A 14809-nucleotide genomic window follows, 5' to 3' on the forward strand; every position below is an offset into this window, starting at 1 on the left:
TACAATCTATAATGAAAGGAGGACACTGACCACAAGACCCTACAATCTATAATGAAAGGAGGACACTGACCACAAGACCCTACAATCTACAAGGAGAGGAGGACACTGACCACAAGACCCTACAATCTATAAGGAAAGGAGGACACTGACCACAAGACCCTACAATCTATAATGAAAGGAGGACACTGACCACAAGACCCTACAATCTACAAGGAGAGGAGGACACTGACCACAAGACCCTACAATCTATAAGGAAAGGAGGACACTGACCACAAGACCCTACAATCTATAATGAAAGGAGGACACTGACCACAAGACCCTACAATCTACAAGGAGAGGAGGACACTGACCACAAGACCCTACAATCTATAAGGAAAGGAGGACACTGACCACAAGACCCTACAATCTATAATGAAAGGAGGACACTGACCACAAGACCCTACAATCTATAAGGAAAGGAGGACACTGACCACAAGACCCTACAATCTATAAGGAAAGGAGGACACTGACCACAAGACCCTACAATCTATAATGAAAGGAGGACACTGACCACAAGACCCTACAATCTACAAGGAGAGGAGGACACTGACCACAAGACCCTACAATCTATAAGGAAAGGAGGACACTGACCACAAGACCCTACAATCTATAATGAAAGGAGGACACTGACCACAAGACCCTACAATCTATAAGGAAAGGAGGACACTGACCACAAGACCCTACAATCTATAATGAAAGGAGGACACTGACCACAAGACCCTACAATCTATAATGAAAGGAGGACACTGACCACAAGACCCTACAATCTACAAGGAGAGGAGGACACTGACCACAAGACCCTACAATCTATAAGGAAAGGAGGACACTGACCACAAGACCCTACAATCTATAATGAAAGGAGGACACTGACCACAAGACCCTACAATCTACAAGGAGAGGAGGACACTGACCACAAGACCCTACAATCTATAAGGAAAGGAGGACACTGACCACAAGACCCTACAATCTATAATGAAAGGAGGACACTGACCACAAGACCCTACAATCTATAATGAAAGGAGGACACTGACCACAAGACCCTACAATCTACAAGGAGAGGAGGACACTGACCACAAGACCCTACAATCTATAAGGAAAGGAGGACACTGACCACAAGACCCTACAATCTATAATGAAAGGAGGACACTGACCACAAGACCCTACAATCTACAAGGAGAGGAGGACACTGACCACAAGACCCTACAATCTATAAGGAAAGGAGGACACTGACCACAAGACCCTACAATCTATAATGAAAGGAGGACACTGACCACAAGACCCTACAATCTACAAGGAGAGGAGGACACTGACCACAAGACCCTACAATCTATAAGGAAAGGAGGACACTGACCACAAGACCCTACAATCTATAATGAAAGGAGGACACTGACCACAAGACCCTACAATCTATAAGGAAAGGAGGACACTGACCACAAGACCCTACAATCTATAATGAAAGGAGGACACTGACCACAAGACCCTACAATCTATAAGGAAAGGAGGACACTGACCACAAGACCCTACAATCTATAATGAAAGGAGGACACTGACCACAAGACCCTACAATTTATAAGGAGGACTGACCACAAGACCCTACAATCTATAAGGAAAGGAGGACACTGACCACAAGACCCTACAATCTATAAGGAGGACTGACCACAAGACCCTACAATCTATAAGGAAAGGAGGACACTGACCACAAGACCCTACAATCTATAAGGAAAGGAGGACACTGACCACAAGGCCCTACAATCTATAAGGAAAGGAGGACACTGACCACAAGACCCTACAATCTATAAGGAAAGGAGGACACTGACCACAAGACCCTACAATCTATAATGAAAGGAGGACACTGACCACAAGACCCTACAATCTATAATGAAAGGAGGACACTGACCACAAGACCCTACAATCTACAAGGAGAGGAGGACACTGACCACAAGACCCTACAATCTATAAGGAAAGGAGGACACTGACCACAAGACCCTACAATCTATAACACTGGTCAACAGCATTTTTGGTGCCAAAGATATTTCATCGAATTTAGGGTATTTTTGGGGTGCTGATTCTGAATATGTCATCAGTTTTGCCAGATTGGCTCAAGTTTTTGAGATTTTTGGTATCTTATTTATAGCACTTGTTGGTAAATGCGACGCATCATCTCATTAATTTCTTTGGATTAGTACTTGAACTGAGCAGTTCTCAATATAGTTTTGTGTTAATTAGTGTTCTAAAAGTTTGTTCATAGCTTGATTTTTGCACTAACTTTATGTTGTTGTCTGTTTTCCAGTGAAAAGCATGAACTCATCAAGAAGAAGTTGTCTTAACGATCCAGACTCATTCTGTTACATTTGTGGTGAATACACACTGCCAAAACATAGAAGAAACATAACAGACTTCGTAAAAAAAGTGTATTTTGCCTATTTTGGGGTTATGCTTGGGGACCAAGACAAGTTTTGGGCACCACACATAGTGTGCAAAGCATGTATCGAATTATTACGAAAATGGAGCAAAGGACAAAGAAAAAGCTTCAAATTTGGTGTTCCAATGGTGTGGAGAGAGCCAAAAAATCATCATGATGACTGTTATTTATGGTAAACACAGGTACAGGCACATCTTCACAATGAGGGACAGGCCTTCTTTCAGATTCCATGTTACTCCCATTTTCGTTTCTTATGCTTATTGAATCCTTGCACTTGCACTGCACAGAAATAACAGTCATCATGATGATTTTTTGGCTCTCTCCACACCATTGGAACACCAAATTTGAAGCTTTTTCTTTGTCCTTTGCTCCATTTTTGTAATAATTCGATACATGCTTTGCACACTATGTGTGGTGCCCAAAACTTGTCTTGGTCCCCAAGCATAACCCCAAAATAGGCAAAATACACTTTTTTTTACGAAGTCTGTTATGTTTCTTCTATGTTTTGGCAGTGTGTATTCACCACAAATGTAACAGAATGAGTCTGGATCGTTAAGACAACTTCTTCTTGATGAGTTCATGCTTTTCACTGGAAAACAGACAACAACATAAAGTTAGTGCAAAAATCAAGCTATGAACAAACTTTTAGAACACTAATTAACACAAAACTATATTGAGAACTGCTCAGTTCAAGTACTAATCCAAAGAAATTAATGAGATGATGCGTCGCATTTACCAACAAGTGCTATAAATAAGATACCAAAAATGTCAAAAACTTGAGCCAATCTGGCAAAACTGATAGCATATTCAGAATCAGCACCCCAAAAATACCCCAAATTCATTAAAATATTTTGGACACCAGAAAAAATTTTTTTTTTTGTTGACCTGTGTAATGAAAGGAGGACACTGACCACAAGACCATACAATCTATAAGGAAAGGAGGACACTGACCACAAGACCCTACAATCTATAAGGAAAGGAGGACACTGACCACAAGACCCTACAATCTATAATGAAAGGAGGACACTGACCACAAGACCCTACAATCTACAAGGAGAGGAGGACACTGACCACAAGACCCTACAATCTATAAGGAAAGGAGGACACTGACCACAAGACCCTACAATCTATAATGAAAGGAGGACACTGACCACAAGACCCTACAATCTATAAGGAAAGGAGGACACTGACCACAAGACCCTACAATCTATAATGAAAGGAGGACACTGACCACAAGACCCTACAATCTATAATGAAAGGAGGACACTGACCACAAGACCCTACAATTTATAAGGAGGACTGACCACAAGACCCTACAATCTATAAGGAAAGGAGGACACTGACCACAAGACCCTACAATCTATAAGGAGGACTGACCACAAGACCCTACAATCTATAAGGAAAGGAGGACACTGACCACAAGGCCCTACAATCTATAAGGAAAGGAGGACACTGACCACAAGACCCTACAATCTATAAGGAAAGGAGGACACTGACCACAAGGCCCTACAATCTATAAGGAGGACTGACCCCAAGAGCTTACAATCTAAGGAGGACGCTGACCACAAGAGCTTACAGTCTACGAGCAGATAGTAAATACATTAATGTGCAGTCTTCAGCCGGTACCTGTGTGGTCGGTAAGTATCTGAATGAGTAGAAATGATTTCAAGGTGACACGAGCGGAGATGAAAGGTCCCAGAGTCTGAGCGATCTGCATATTAATAGTGAGTGGCACAGAGCGCTGCCAATGTGGAGGAAGCGGTGATCCGGAGCTTTCATCTACCACTGTTTGATGTCAGTGTATAGAGCCGCAGGAGAGGGGTGATCTTCCCATACAATGGGGGAGGGGGATGTATTTATGTTTACTACTCCTGCAGACCCATCCCCCGCATTATTATTATGGCTCGGGTTTCGAGTTTGGGCCGGGTTGGTGCATAGAGCTCCTCTGCTAATGAATTAGCGTGACCCCTGACCCGGCTTAGAATCTTATAATAATGCATCTGGAAACCCGAGATTTGCATATTATCCGGCAGGTGAATGGCCCCATTGTGCGGTGATCGACGCCGAGTTATCATATCTTTATATGGAGGAATTCAAACTATTCGTGGCCTGTTATTACATAGATATGAGTAATTAAAGGGAAGGTTCTATGTTTCATGTTATTTTAATGAAAAGGTAAATCTAATAGACAGTTATTCCTGAGTTATGACCCCTACACTAAGCATTGGTCTAGTCCTCTATTTAGTGTGGTTCCCATTGTAGCACCATGGATGAGAGTATACAGGGAGCTCCCCCTAGTGGTGGCTGCAGACAATCTTATCATGTATCTCCAGACAGGGAGCTCCCCCTAGTGGTGACTGCAGACAGAATCTTATCATGCATCTCTGTATACAGGGAGCTCCCCCTAGTGGTGGCTGCAGACAGGATCTTATCATGTATCTCTGTATACAGGGAGCTCCCCCTAGTGGTGGCTACAGACAGGATCTTATCATGTATCTCTGTATACAGGGAGCTCCCCCTAGTGGTGGCTGCAGACAGGATCTTATCATGTATCTCTGTATACAGAGAACTCCCCCTAGTGGTGGCTGCAGACAGGATCTTATCATGTATCTCTGTATACACGGAGCTCCCCCTTGTGGTGGCTGCAGACAGGATCTTATCATGTATCTCTGTATACAGGGAGCTCCCCCTAGTGGTGGCTGCAGACAGGATCTTATCATGTATATCTGTATACAGGGAGCTCCCCCTAGTGGTGGCTGCAGACAGGATCTTATCATGTATCTCTGTATACAGGGAGCTCCCCCTAGTGGTGGCTGCAGACAGGATCTTATCATGTATCTCTGTATACAGGGAGCTCCCCCTAGTGGTGGCTGCAGACAGGATATTATCATGTATCTCTGTATACAGGGAGCTCCTCCTAGTGGTGACTGCAGACAGGATCTTATCATGTATCTCTGTATACAGGGAGCTCCCCCTAGTGGTGGCTGCAGACAGAATCTTATCATGTATCTCTGTATACAGGGAGCTCCCCCTAGTGGTGGCTGCAGACAGGATCTTATCATGTATCTCTGCATACAGGGAGCTCCCCTTAGTGGTAACTGCAGACAAGAGCTTATCATGTATCTCTGTATACAGGGAGCTCCCCCTAGTGGGGGCTGCAGACAGGATCTTATCATGTATCTCTGTATACAGGGAGCTCCCCCTAGTGGTGAATGCAGACCGGATCTTATCATGTATCTCTGTATACAGGGAGCTCCCCCTAGTGGTGGCTGCAGACAGGATCTTATCATGTATCTCTGTATACAGGGAGCTCCCCCTAGTGGTGACTGCAGACAGGATCTTATCATGTATCTCTGTATACAGGGAGCTCCCCCTAGTGGTGGCTGCAGACAGGATCTTATCATGTATCTCTGTATACAGGGAGCTCCCCCTAGTGGTGGCTGCAGACAGGATCTTATCATGTATCTCTGTATATAGGGAGCTCCCCCTAGTGGTGACTGCAGAGAGACAGAATGTTAACAATGTACCTGAATTCCAGGTTTCTTTGCTCACAGGATTGTCCAGACTGGATACAATTGTAACGCTTTATCAGTTGTGATAAGTATTTTTGTTCATTGACTAATAACACTGGTCAACAGCATTTTTGGTGCCAAAGATATTTCATCGAATTTAGGGTATTTTTGGGGTGCTGATTCTGAATATGTCATCAGTTTTGCCAGATTGGCTCAAGTTTTTGAGATTTTTGGTATCTTATTTATAGCACTTGTTGGTAAATGCGACGCATCATCTCATTAATTTCTTTGGATTAGTACTTGAACTGAGCAGTTCTCAATATAGTTTTGTGTTAATTAGTGTTCTAAAAGTTTGTTCATAGCTTGATTTTTGCACTAACTTTATGTTGTTAAATACATATACCACTGATACATATCAAAGAACTCTATCACAGGGAAACACCCTTTAACTGGACATAGATCACAGGGTACAACTCCATACAAATTTAAATCCTACAGTGAAGCCTGGAGTAAATATACACCCAAAAGTATAATTTACTAAAATTCAAATTTTATTATAATATAGCATACACAAAAGAACAAAAATACATAAACAAAGTGCTCATAGCATACACGTACAGGGACCCTGACTACTGCAAAGTAACACCATGTAAACAATAACAGGCAGAGCACCGCTCAGTATAAAGCTGAGTACGGCTCAAATGACCATATCTGACGGTATATGTGTCTCCCATGTAACCCCTTATGCCTATATAGGCCAAATTTAAAGGACCGATAGAGTCATTTCTGTCTTACCCATTATTGTTGGTGCCAGTGTCAGTCCCGCTGCCCCGACGCGCGTTTCGCGTTGGGCTTCCTCGGGGGGCGTGGTTAAATGTGTGTGCCGGGCATTATTTAAAGGGCATGGTCAGCTGAAGACAATAAGTGACATGAAAATTGGCGCATGCGTGCCGCTATACTGGGGGTGCTACGAGCCATACCCCCCGGCCGTCCTAGTGATCATAACAGGCGGGGATAAGATCCACCAGACGTCATATCCTGTTAGATCACTTCCGGATACCGGGAGGAATGGTACCGCACAAATCACCAGCGCGGTGCGCATGCGCGCATGCCGTAATCGCCATTTTGAAAATGGGACCAAGTATGGGCAGTAAGTATGTAAAGGAAATAACGAAATATAGTGCTAATTTTTACGTGTATATAGTAACACCCTATGTAGACTAGTGACTACCAAAGAGGATTTGTTAATTAAAGTGACATAGTGCATATGAACCGCCAGTATATAAAAACTAAGGTGCACATATAAGATATAAGAACAAGACTTATACTTAATAAGTGACATGCCGTAATCGCTATTTAGAAAAAGAGAACAAATACGGACAGTGAAAATGGGAGAGAAATAACAGAATATGGTGATAACTATTGCATATATGTAATAACGCTCCATATAAACAAATGACTGTCATGAAGCAATAAAATTTAAATAAAGTGACATAGTGCATATAAACCGCCAGTGTTTAGGAATACAGTGCACATAGTAATATACAAAATGCACCCGTTAGAGACCAACTATACATTATACTGCACAAAATAAAAAAATAAAAAACTCACAATGCACCAGCAAAATATTCGTGCTGGATAGGACAAGATTCTATATATAAAATACATATATAAAAAGAAAAACAAAAGAGATACATTTAAAAATATTTGGTCCCATATAGCGGTCCGGACATGCAAAATCTAGAGCTGTGTAGACATGTTCTTATTTCTTTCTACTTATTTTCTTAATTCACTATACAGCTCATGAATGTCACCACGAAAACCCACTGATGTTCCTTTTCGGATGATTCCATCATTATAGATATCGTCAGCCAGATGTTCCAGATGTCCCACAGATGCCCGAAGAACAGATGACAACAAACATAGGTACGTACAAAGGAAAAATCTAAAATAATACAGATAAAACACACAAATTAAAATCCGGATACACAAGAATACACAGGTCAGACACAAGTGATTTCTATAAAAAGGACGCAAAACTTAGTTGTTCGTTGAGGCCATGAGGGGACATAGTCCCTAATACCGTTATCCAACGGCATTCTACTTGTGCAAGTTTTTTCTTAGTGTCCCCACCTCTTATACCACTCCTAACATGATCAATGCCACATACCTTCAACTCTTTGGGGTTACATCCGTGGTGCCGCCTGAAGTGTCGAGGTAATGTCTTAAGGGACGCAATGTCCTCCACCTCTTTAGCCGCCATGATGTCCCTAATATGTTCTCGGGTTCTGATCCTCAATTCCCTTGAGGTCAGACCCACATAGGACAAACCACATGTGCAGCTAGCCATATAGATTACATTTGTAGTACTACACGATATGTAGTCAGTGATTTTGAATTCTTTTGAACCATCGGCAGAGGTGAAGTAGTATTGACACTGATATTGTGGGTCTGGTGTTGAGGCTCTTGCGGTTCATCCTGACACACAATTGTTTTACGTTTCGAGACCGATACTACCTCCAGTGTCGCGGGACTGCGATGGGGGCGGCTTGTGCGCCTTCATATGCGAATCTGTTTTTGGGTTACTGGGAGAGGACTCTCTTCCAGGAGGGCGCACAATCCGCCCCCCAAGTTCTGGGGTGGTATCGGTACATAGATGATATTTTATTTATTTGGCAAGGACCTATTGAACAACTTCATCTTTTTATGCAGGATTTGAACCGTAACAGCCTCAACATTAGGCTCACATACAAGTATAGCCGTGACAGTATCGATTTCCTCGATATCAGGATTAATATCCAGGAGGATGGATCCATCAATACTGATGTATTTAGAAAAGAGACCTCTGTGAATGCACTTCTCCACGCCTCCTCAGCTCACAATAGCAGTACAATTGGAGCTATACCTATAGGGCAGTTCCTAAGGATGAGGAGAATCTGCTCTACCGAGGAGGCGTTTGAAAGACAGTCTGTGGACCTTGGGGAGAGATTTCGGTCACGGGGCTATAGTAATAGAAGTATAAAACGTGGATATATTCGGGCCAAAAAACAAAGGAGATCTGATCTCCTGTCCCAACCACCTAAAGCTAAAAAGAAGGAGGGTGACACAGTCAGGTACATCTCCACATTTAATCACCAGTGGGGTACAATGAGGAACATCTTGAGGAGGCATTGGCCAATTTTGAAAACGGACCCTACTTTGGCTCAATGTCTCTCAGATGAACCCTTGATGACGGCAAGGAGATTGCGTAATCTGAGAGATATATTAGTGAGGAGTCATTATGTAACCAAGACCCCAACCCTGTTTGGTGCTGGGAAAAGGAGATGGGGTTTCTATCCATGTGGTGAGTGTCTGGCTTGTCGTAATCATGTGAGGGCGCTGTCCTTCACCTCTGCCGATGGTTCAAAAGAATTCAAAATCACTGACTACATATCGTGTAGTACTACAAATGTAATCTATATGGCTAGCTGCACATGTGGTTTGTCCTATGTGGGTCTGACCTCAAGGGAATTGAGGATCAGAACCCGAGAACATATTAGGGACATCATGGCGGCTAAAGAGGTGGAGGACATTGCGTCCCTTAAGACATTACCTCGACACTTCAGGCGGCACCACGGATGTAACCCCAAAGAGTTGAAGGTATGTGGCATTGATCATGTTAGGAGTGGTATAAGAGGTGGGGACACTAAGAAAAAACTTGCACAAGTAGAATGCCGTTGGATAACGGTATTAGGGACTATGTCCCCTCATGGCCTCAACGAACAACTAAGTTTTGCGTCCTTTTTATAGAAATCACTTGTGTCTGACCTGTGTATTCTTGTGTATCCGGATTTTAATTTGTGTGTTTTATCTGTATTATTTTAGATTTTTCCTTTGTACGTACCTATGTTTGTTGTCATCTGTTCTTCGGGCATCTGTGGGACATCTGGAACATCTGGCTGACGATATCTATAATGATGGAATCATCCGAAAAGGAACATCAGTGGGTTTTCGTGGTGACATTCATGAGCTGTATAGTGAATTAAGAAAATAAGTAGAAAGAAATAAGAACATGTCTACACAGCTCTAGATTTTGCATGTCCGGACCGCTATATGGGACCAAATATTTTTAAATGTATCTCTTTTGTTTTTCTTTTTATATATGTATTTTATATATAGAATCTTGTCCTATCCAGCACGAATATTTTGCTGGTGCATTGTGAGTTTTTTATTTTTTTATTTTGTGCAGTATAATGTATAGTTGGTCTCTAACGGGTGCATTTTGTATATTACTATGTGCACTGTATTCCTAAACACTGGCGGTTTATATGCACTATGTCACTTTATTTAAATTTTATTGCTTCATGACAGTCATTTGTTTATATGGAGCGTTATTACATATATGCAATAGTTATCACCATATTCTGTTATTTCTCTCCCATTTTCACTGTCCGTATTTGTTCTCTTTTTCTAAATAGCGATTACGGCATGTCACTTATTAAGTATAAGTCTTGTTCTTATATCTTATATGTGCACCTTAGTTTTTATATACTGGCGGTTCATATGCACTATGTCACTTTAATTAACAAATCCTCTTTGGTAGTCACTAGTCTACATAGGGTGTTACTATATACACGTAAAAATTAGCACTATATTTCGTTATTTCCTTTACATACTTACTGCCCATACTTGGTCCCATTTTCAAAATGGCGATTACGGCATGCGCGCATGCGCACCGCGCTGGTGATTTGTGCGGTACCATTCCTCCCGGTATCCGGAAGTGATCTAACAGGATATGACGTCTGGTGGATCTTATCCCCGCCTGTTATGATCACTAGGACGGCCGGGGGGTATGGCTCGTAGCACCCCCAGTATAGCGGCACGCATGCGCCAATTTTCATGTCACTTATTGTCTTCAGCTGACCATGCCCTTTAAATAATGCCCGGCACACACATTTAACCACGCCCCCCGAGGAAGCCCAACGCGAAACGCGCGTCGGGGCAGCGGGACTGACACTGGCACCAACAATAATGGGTAAGACAGAAATGACTCTATCGGTCCTTTAAATTTGGCCTATATAGGCATAAGGGGTTACATGGGAGACACATATACCGTCAGATATGGTCATTTGAGCCGTACTCAGCTTTATACTGAGCGGTGCTCTGCCTGTTATTGTTTACATGGTGTTACTTTGCAGTAGTCAGGGTCCCTGTACGTGTATGCTATGAGCACTTTGTTTATGTATTTTTGTTCTTTTGTGTATGCTATATTATAATAAAATTTGAATTTTAGTAAATTATACTTTTGGGTGTATATTTACTCCAGGCTTCGCTGTAGGATTTATAACTTTATGTTGTTGTCTGTTTTCCAGTGAAAAGCATGAACTCATCAAGAAGAAGTTGTCTTAACGATCCAGACTCATTCTGTTACATTTGTGGTGAATACACACTGCCAAAACATAGAAGAAACATAACAGACTTCGTAAAAAAAGTGTATTTTGCCTATTTTGGGGTTATGCTTGGGGACCAAGACAAGTTTTGGGCACCACACATAGTGTGCAAAGCATGTATCGAATTATTACGAAAATGGAGCAAAGGACAAAGAAAAAGCTTCAAATTTGGTGTTCCAATGGTGTGGAGAGAGCCAAAAAATCATCATGATGACTGTTATTTATGGTAAACACAGGTACAGGCACATCTTCACAATGAGGGACAGGCCTTCTTGAAGATTCCATGTTACTCCCATTTTCGTTTCTTATGCTTATTGAATCCTTGCACTTGCACTGCACAGAAATAACAGTCATCATGATGATTTTTTGGCTCTCTCCACACCATTGGAACACCAAATTTGAAGCTTTTTCTTTGTCCTTTGCTCCATTTTTGTAATAATTCGATACATGCTTTGCACACTATGTGTGGTGCCCAAAACTTGTCTTGGTCCCCAAGCATAACCCCAAAATAGGCAAAATACACTTTTTTTACAAAGTCTGTTATGTTTCTTCTATGTTTTGGCAGTGTGTATTCACCACAAATGTAACAGAATGAGTCTGGATCGTTAAGACAACTTCTTCTTGATGAGTTCATGCTTTTCACTGGAAAACAGACAACATAAAGTTAGTGCAAAAATCAAGCTATGAACAAACTTTTAGAACACTAATTAACACAAAACTGTATTGAGAACTGCTCAGTTCAAGTACTAATCCAAAGAAATTAATGAGATGATGCGTCGCATTTACCAACAAGTGCTATAAATAAGATACCAAAAATGTCAAAAACTTGAGCCAATCTGGCAAAACTGATGACATATTCAGAATCAGCACCCCAAAAATACCCCAAATTCATTAAAATATTTTGGACACCAGAAAAAAAATTTTTTTTTGTTGACCTGTGTAATAAGCAAAAACCCTGTACAACTGAAGCGCAAAATGTGAGCAAGTTACAGACGTTTTCACTATATAACAATAACTTTTCCCCAGTATTACTGCCCCCTATAGAAAGAAGTCTATTCACATCTGACTGTATTTGCTCTGTCTCCAATGTTGCTGTGGACATGGTATAGGTTTGATCTTCGGCTTCTGCTCCCTGGTGTCACTTGGTGCAATGTCCTCCATAGAAGCGCTTGTTTCTGAGATTTGATCAGACTTTGCATATCTCTCCCGATTCTTGGCTCTGTTCTCCACATCTGTTCTAAGTCGGGAGCTGCTGGGGATGGCGTCCATATCAGAAGGTGATCCTGTGCCGGCTCTGCAGGTGTGTGTCTGTGCCGAATTCCATTCTAAATGGATGAGATTACCGAGAGATCGACTCCATGGAGATAGGAAGCCTGTCATCTATCTACCTTCCCCTATGTGCTGTCATAACGCGCTATACAGTAATCACGGAAGGCATCACAAGCGAGGAAAGTGCGGATTGTAAAAATGATCTGTTGGCTACTGTTCAACAGCTCCAAGAAGTACAAGATGTGAAACTGTGACGCAATCCGAGCAGCGAGAGTCCTACACTAAACGGCAGGATTGAATGACTCTTACTCTATTATACCGGGCTCCAACCAATCGCAACCCTCGATCTGTGCTACTGCTAGAGCCAATCAGGCAGCAGAAAAAAAACTGCACTGGGCATCATAATTGGCTGTTACTCCTGAACTCCCTCTTGAGATCCATGATTGAATATGGTCTGTCTGCAGCCACCACTAGGGGGAGTTTAGAGGTGGTCATTGTATGCTCATTGTATAGTGGTGGCTGCAGACAAGATCTTATCATGTAACTCTGTATACAGGGAGCTCCCCCTAGTGGTGGCTGCAGACAGGATCTTATCATGTATCTCTATATACAGGGAGCTCCCCCTAGAGGAGGCTGTAGACAGGATAATATAATGTATATCTGTATACAGGGAGCTCCCCCTAGTGGTGACTGCAGACAGGATCTTATCATGTATATCTGTGTGTAGGGCGCTCCCCCTAGTGGTGTCTGCAGACAGGATCTTATCATGTATCTCTGTATACAGGGAGCTCCCCCTAGTGGTGGCTGCAGACAGGATCTTATCATGTATCTCTATATACAGGGAGCTCCCCCTAGTGGTGGCTGCAGACAGGATGTTATCATGTATCTCTGTATACAGGGAGCTCCCCCTAGTGGTGGCTGCAGACAGGATCTTATCATGTATCTCTGTATACAGGGAGCTCCCCCTAGTGGTGGCTGCAGACAGGATCTTATCATGTATCTCTGTATACAGGGAGCTCCCCCTAGTGGTGGCTGCAGACAGGATCTTATCATGTATCTCTGTATACAGGAAGCTCCTCCTAGTAGTGGCTGCAGACAGGATCTTATCAGGTATCTCTGTATACAGGGAGCTCCCCCTAGTGGTGACTGCAGACAGGATCTTATCACGTATCTCTATATACAGGGAGCTCCCCCTAGTGGTGGCTGCAGACAGGATCTTATCATGTATCTCTGTATACAGGGAGCTCCCCCTAATGGATGACTGCAGACAGGATCTTATCATGTATCTCTGTATACAGGGAGCTCCCCCTAGTGGTGACTGCAGACAGGATCTTATCATGTATCTCTGTATACAGGGAGCTCCCCCTAGTGGTGGCTGCAGACAGGATCTTATCATGTATCTCTATATACAGGGAGCTCCCCCTAGAGGAGGCTGTAGACAGGATAATATAATGTATATCTGTATACAGGGAGCTCCCCCTAGTGGTGACTGCAGACAGGATCTTATCATGTATATCTGTGTGTAGGGCGCTCCCCCTAGTGGTGTCTGCAGACAGGATCTTATCATGTATCTCTGTATACAGGGAGCTCCCCCTAGTGGTGGCTGCAGACAGGATCTTATCATGTATCTCTATATACAGGGAGCTCCCCCTAGTGGTGGCTGCAGACAGGATGTTATCATGTATCTCTGTATACAGGGAGCTCCCCCTAGTGGTGGCTGCAGACAGGATCTTATCATGTATCTCTGTATACAGGGAGCTCCCCCTAGTGGTGGCTGCAGACAGGATCTTATCATGTATCTCTGTATACAGGGAGCTCCCCCTAGTGGTGGCTGCAGACAGGATCTTATCATGTATCTCTGTATACAGGAAGCTCCTCCTAGTAGTGGCTGCAGACAGGATCTTATCAGGTATCTCTGTATACAGGGAGCTCCCCCTAGTGGTGACTGCAGACAGGATCTTATCACGTATCTCTATATACAGGGAGCTCCCCCTAGTGGTGGCTGCAGACAGGATCTTATCATGTATCTCTGTATACAGGGAGCTCCCCCTAATGGATGACTGCAGACAGGATCTTATCATGTATCTCTGTATACAGGGAGCTCCCCCTAGTGGTGACTGCAGACAGGATCTTATCAT

This window comes from Ranitomeya variabilis, chromosome 8, assembly GCF_051348905.1.
Source record: "Ranitomeya variabilis isolate aRanVar5 chromosome 8, aRanVar5.hap1, whole genome shotgun sequence".
In the NCBI taxonomy this organism is placed as follows: Eukaryota; Metazoa; Chordata; class Amphibia; order Anura; family Dendrobatidae; genus Ranitomeya; species Ranitomeya variabilis.